The sequence below is a fragment of the Perca fluviatilis genome, chromosome 11 (assembly GCF_010015445.1).
Source record: "Perca fluviatilis chromosome 11, GENO_Pfluv_1.0, whole genome shotgun sequence".
Lineage (NCBI taxonomy): Eukaryota > Metazoa > Chordata > Actinopteri > Perciformes > Percidae > Perca > Perca fluviatilis.
The window spans coordinates 14,109,535-14,116,062 of NC_053122.1; the positions used below are offsets into that span (position 1 = coordinate 14,109,535).

General features: G+C 44.9%; 1 protein-coding gene across 1 annotated transcript in view; it reads right to left on the minus strand.

Annotated features, from left to right (window-relative positions):
- Positions 1-2,587, minus strand: part of LOC120568588 (complement component C8 beta chain-like) — a 55,622-nt gene extending 53,035 nt beyond the window's left edge. Inside the window, exon 1 of the mRNA XM_039816192.1 lies at positions 2,280-2,587. The gene's annotated coding sequence lies outside the window, so the exon portion shown is untranslated. The remainder of the gene's footprint in view (positions 1-2,279) is intronic.
- Positions 2,588-6,528: the final 3,941 nt, after the last annotated feature.

Genomic DNA, 6,528 nt, shown 5'->3' on the forward strand with positions numbered 1-6,528 from the left:
ATTGTGCTGAGATAACATGAAAAATAAATAACCAAACCACTTTCACCATTTTACAATAATTGCAAAAGGGGAAAAGGCATTATGGTCATAATCGGATAAGATATAGCTCACATATCCACTCGCTGCGTTTGCTGTCAGGAGCTAAATTAAGTGTCTTGATTCCACTGGGAGACCCAACAAAGAAGCTCTTACTGGAGAAGTTAATGCTCTCTAGTGTTTTGTTCAGCTCCATCTTAAGCCCCACAACTCACACTGGGATGCAAAGAACTGTCTTGAGATGACAACTGGAAACTGTACTGTATGTGTGTATGTGCGTGTTCGTGTGAACACGTGTCCTACAATCGAGCCAGTGAGTGCAGCTTAGGATCTGTTGCAGAACATCCTCTGTAAGGAGATTACTATAGGCAGTTTGGTCGATTGGCAGAAGTCGCCGATGAACTTTGGCACCAATGTCAAAACGCTAAGGCTGACCTTTGCTTACATCGTGCCGAGCCCCAACATAAACACGACTTTTGTTCATTTGAGCCAACAAGATAGGCGAACCACATTATTTCATCCAGCAGCTTTATGTTTTACTGCTTTTCCACAGCAATAGTCAAGGCCATTTTCCATCTAGGCATGCTCTTACACGAGCACTCAAGCAGAAAACACAGAACGTCATGACAGACATATGGTCCATTTGAACTGGTCATGTTGGCATATTTTCAGCTTTACCCAAGGGGGTTTGAGAGGTTCAAATCATTGAAAATCATAGAAGAAAGGGGTTAGATTAGATAGCACTTTATTGTCCGTGTACACAGAAATTTGTCTTGCAATACAAGCTCCAACAATTACAACACAACAACCTAAAATCAAAGAGCTAAAAACAAATAGATACTTAATTAATATGAGGGGGGCCGTGTCCTGCAAGAGTGGTCTTAAATAGCCATAAATATATAGATGAAAGTGAAAGTAGGGGGACTATCACTTCTTTGCCCTCCTGTTAAACTATAGAAATTAAATGTATTACACTCACTCTATTTCTATGGGCTAAACACTCCACTAGTAGCCCCTCATGAAGATTACTTAATGGTCCAAGATTAATCTTACAAGTATTTCGCAAAGCATGACTCTTATTTCTCATATTTATTAAGAAAACAACACTGAAATAGGATCAAATTAGTCATAATTATGAATACTTATATATGGCTGCAGTTCTGATTGGCTCCTAGTAGTTTCATAACGCCAACATGGTTACATATAGAACCAAAAAACATAACAGACGAATGGAAGATGAATCCAACTGTATTCTATGCAAAAAAGAGAAAATCATTGGCTAATATCCATCCATCTCTCATCGGGAAAATCCAAATGTGGGCGCAACTGCACGCCCTGACGCATTTTAGACGTCTCCCCCACCCCACACACACACACACACACACACACACACACACACACACCACCACCACCACCACCATAGATGCTTTCACAATTGGCAGGATGTTTTTATCCAAACAATGATCAATGAACGTGAATGAAGACCGGAGGACTCACTCTTCTACAGGCCTACAGTATATGTACTGATTTCAGGCAGATTCCGGCTCAGGCGCAGCCGGTCAGACCGGTGCGCTGCGCTGCGCGCTCCCATCCAACCATCCCTCCACAGGTACTCATCCCCGAATGTAGCCCGCTGAGCATTTTCTATTTCTTTCTGTGCAACGATCAATACATTTATCAACATATGCGTCATCATTCACTCAATCAGCATCAGAGCCGGTTAACACGCAGTCGTTGGAAGATGACTTACTGCTGTTGCAGCAGGACATCTCTTCATTTGAATATTAGTGGAGGGAGGGGGCACAGCTTCTCCTGATACTTGACATCTTATGAAGCAACATAACCTAGGCCTAAGTGTGGAAGTCATGAATCGAAATCATTTCAAAACAAGATGTCCATTTCTAATTTGTGCGCAATTCCAAATGGGACAGCGGGTTATTTGACAGGCGACCGGCGTTTGCGCTTTAAAGGACTCCACATTCAAATCTACCAAGCACCATCGATGATCTTCCTTGCGAGCTCATTTCTGATCTCATTTGTTTCATTTTCATCACCTATGCGACTGTTTCTCAGTCATCCACAGCGGACTGTTCCGCAACCCATTTCAATTCAGCGGACAACCCATCCTATCCATAAATCTTGACATGACGCGGAGCTGCCTCGCATCCTTAAACAGCTCTGTAGTTTCACAGTTTTAAACACTCCCGTTAATAGAGAAGCTCAGAACTGAGATGCATACTCACCTTTTCCTAGCGGATGCTTCTCTGGAGTGTCCCATTTATGCGTTTTAATCCAGATCTGTGTCCCCTTCATTTGAGCGCTCTATTTTTCCCCCCAATGAGAGAGAGAGAGAGAGAGAGAGAGAGAGAGAAAGAGAGGGAGAGAGCGTGTTTAAGAAAATCCATTTGTTAATTCCATTTCCCGGACACACAAGGTGAAATCACATTGCCTCGCTTTTTTACATGTTCAAAATTCTTCCACAATTCTAAGATCCCGTAAAGCTCTATGTTCTTTTCTCTCTCTCCCTTCTCTCCAGCTCTGAAGTTGCCTGGTTACCCCTGTTTCTCATTCAAGGAGGCTGAGGGCTGCATACAGCGGCCAATCATAGCAGCCACCGGAGAGATTAACTATTTCTTGGCTCCACTATTCTAGAGGCGAAAATGAGGAGAGTGGGCGGGGAAACTGGGCCCCCGGTGACAGAAAAAAAAATTAAAATGCACAGAGAATAATGTAGAGAGAGGGGATCCGTTAGAGGGAGAATGTGTGGAGGGGGATGGTTGGGGGGGGGGGGGGGGATTAAACATTTTTGAAAAATAAAGGCTTGGGAAGAGGAGGAGGGACCAGTTGCCACTTCTCACTACAACAAAGATGTAAGTGACTGATATTCCAGCCTTGCAGGATGTTATGCAAACTGCAGTGGACCAGTCTCCCTTCCATTCCTTCTCCTTCAGTGGACAATTGGTCTTAAAGGAGCAGAGAACCGTCTCATTTCTGAAATCCCCAAAAAGCAATCCATCAGGGTAATTGATCGCCCCCCCCCCCCCTTAACCAGCCATCCGTCAAGCCAACGCTCTCTCCCCCATTCTCTCTTTTCCCTCCCCCCCGTCCCACTCCAGTCGCCTCATCATAGGCCGTATTGATTTCAATTTCCCCCCTCCAGCCGGGGTTAAAGGTGTAGGGGAGCGAGCCAGCTTCAATCCTTGTTACAAGGCACGTGGGGGCATAATGACCCCCCACCTAGAGGGGGGCTACTACATCCAGGTCAAGCCCCCCCTCACACAGTACCTACTGTATTACAGCCTTGACCTTTGTGAATGGCTGCAGCCTCAACCAGTGGCTTCAGACTGGCCCCCACGGGGTGCCATGCAGAAGTGCTGGTGCATTATGGGGGAACAGTCGGGGGTCCTGACAGCGCAACAACAAGCTTCTCAAAGAGACAGCACCCAGTAGGAGGGGGGTGACTCATGTGTCGGGGCGTGCACGAGACTGTCTGGGACATTCCGGCAGATAAAAGTGAGCATGATACATTTTTTGTTGCAACTTACATGTCAACATTCTTGTTTTTAAAAGCTCTCTATAGACTCTACATTACAAAAATATGTCAGTCATATTTGATTCGTGCTTTGGTGTAAAAGGAGTTCACATGTTAAAAAAAAAAAGTTTTTCTTTTTAATTTTTGTTGTTGTGTTGATGCATTGCTGGCCTCACTCCATCCCTCAGATTACAAATGAAAACAACAGTGTTGGGGTCCTCCATCCCCCACTGCCGGACGAGAGCTGTGTGTGTGTATAGTTGTGTACACAACACCACACACACACACACACACTGGCAGAAGTACACGCATTCGCGCATACACTTAGCGGTTGATTGACGTGTAGCTCTTGGCTCGAGCACAGCTTAATCCCGCTGCTTTCACAGATGGACTCAGTCTTCCTCTTTTTGTCTGGTGTCACCAGCAGTGGCATGTTATACAGTTACACACACACACACACACACACACACACACACACACACACACACACACACACACACACACACTGTACAGTACCATGTATTTTTGTTTACTCTAGAGGGAGGTTGCTGTCAGGGTTCTAATCCCCACTTTAACCCGCTCTCCCCTTTAGCCACCCCTAACACACACACACACACACACACACACACACACACACACACACACACACACACACACACACACACACACACACACACACACACACACACACACACACTACTCTTTGGTCATTAAAAAACAAAGGAGGTCAGTGTCAGGCAGCTGTGTCCTGTGAAGCGATAGTTAATCCTCATTTTCAAGGCCCACAGACAAAAAGAAGCCTCACAGATGAAATGTTTCATGAGTTACACATGAACGCACCACTCTTGTGCCACCTTGTTCATCCATCCATCCACCTTCACAATAACGGAGAGTGTTTGTTGTCTTTCAGGCTCTTCGTACAGTAGGTTGCTGCAGTACATTATTAGCACAAATCGAGGAGGGGGGGGGGAAGGTTAGATTTTTCTCCCCCTCCCTAATCGTATTCCACTTCTGCAAAGGCTTTGATTTCCATGTAGATGAAGCCGTGGTGATAACGGCGAGGAACTGCCCTGGAGAAATGAGGCAGAGCGATAAGATAAGGAGAGCAGATCCCCATCCAGACAAAAAAGACAAAGAGGAGAGTCATCACCCCACATGGCGGTTAATCTCCATTCAATCCAGAGATTACCGCAGTCAGAATTCTCATCACTGCACCCCAGCAAATGATTAGCCATCTCCCAGAGGAGAGGTGGTTAACTGGTGTGCACCCCCCCCTAAAATCACCCCCCTTGCAAAACCTTGGAGTGAAGGCTGATCAATAACTAGTTCCTGGTTACAATAAGAGAGTAGCAGCTTTGGGATCAAGACACATGTATGTCAGTGGCAGAAAACATGCTTATTCCACGGACACAAGATGCTGATTCACGACGTTTTCTGGGCCTGTATTTTGCTAAAGACTTGATCACTGACAAGGCCATTCAGCTGTATTCTTGACACAAGAAAACTACCACCGAATGAGCGTGTTACCAAGAAGAGAGGGCTGTTTTCTCAGTATCGTGCTCAGGTCTATGCTAATGGACTGTTTCAATCAAGTCTAATCATATTGTCGTATCAGCGCGTGAACGATTAGTATTCAGAGAGGAACGGCGGGGAGAAGCCTGACATCGATAGGTGACCCTTGACCCCGACTGCCTCGGCTACTGAAAAGTTCCTCTCCTTTTATCAGTCTCACCCAGGCCTCTTAATTTCCTGTAGCATGACTAATCATAATGTACTCTGACAGCCGCAGGTCTGGAGGCCATCCTCCTCCGGGGACAGAGAACGGAACACCTGTGGTAAAGAAATACACCCACTTTTATTGAGGGAGATAAGCAAATGTTCAAGCCAACTATCGTGTCATGTGTAGATCGTTCACGTGTGCCATGCTAACATTTAGCATTCTTTTATGTGAGAAACTCATGACTCCTAAAACCTCCTAAAGCTAAACTAATCAATATTTTTTGTGTATCAAATGACCATGTGTAATAAGAAAGCTGTTGCTCATAGTTCCCCTAAGCCTTATGGGGCGTTTTAGCATCTCTCAGCTCATTGTTCTGGCCAAAACCTCAATGTTTTGGTTGAGTCTCGCAGCTCTCATCAACCTCATTTCCAGCTGTTGTGATAAACCTACTGTACGCTGCCTGCCCAGCATCAAACAGCAGACAGACAAAGTTTGACACGACCTGAGAAACATAGTGGAGCATTTAGCAGCTAACGAGCCAAATATTTCCCTCTACAGCTGTTGCAGAACAAAAAAAGAGGATATAGGAGAGTAAATATTGGACTTACATTCGTCAACATGACTCCGAATGAATGCCAGTGTTGCGCCGTGGCTGCTGGAAGTGTAAAACGGCAACTGTTTGCGAACACATTCACCATCTCACCTTTTTATGTCAATGTCGAATGTGTTTACAGCTGTCCCACTGCTCCCATGTGGCCGAAAAATTCCTTAATACTGCTTTAAGCAGCTTTCCACCTTGAAAGATGTGTCGCTTGCCCCTTGTATTTCCCACTCAGTTTTCACATCACATGTCTACTTTGAAACAGCAAAGGTATTGAATAAGCAGTGGATTAATGTAGCCAAACTGCTGTAAAACATATGCAGTGCTGATTCTCACCCGGGTTTTAAAATGTGTCTGTGTATTATGCCACTCGGTTAGCTTTGTGTGTAACGCTCTCTGCTATTGTTGTCTCTTGTCTGAGTCTAAAAGCCACAACACTAGCTCATTAATGTCATGTAGCCAGACCAGCTGTCTTGTCAATGCCAGGAAGGCCAGGAGAAAATCTTGCTCATTATATATATGAGATAATCAGACCATGGAAACTCGGATGCTGCCAATAATTTCTTTTAAAGCACTCTGTGGTGAAAACGGGACCTCTGCTTTTCTTTTTGGTAAGAGAAAAATTTAAAAGCTTCTGTG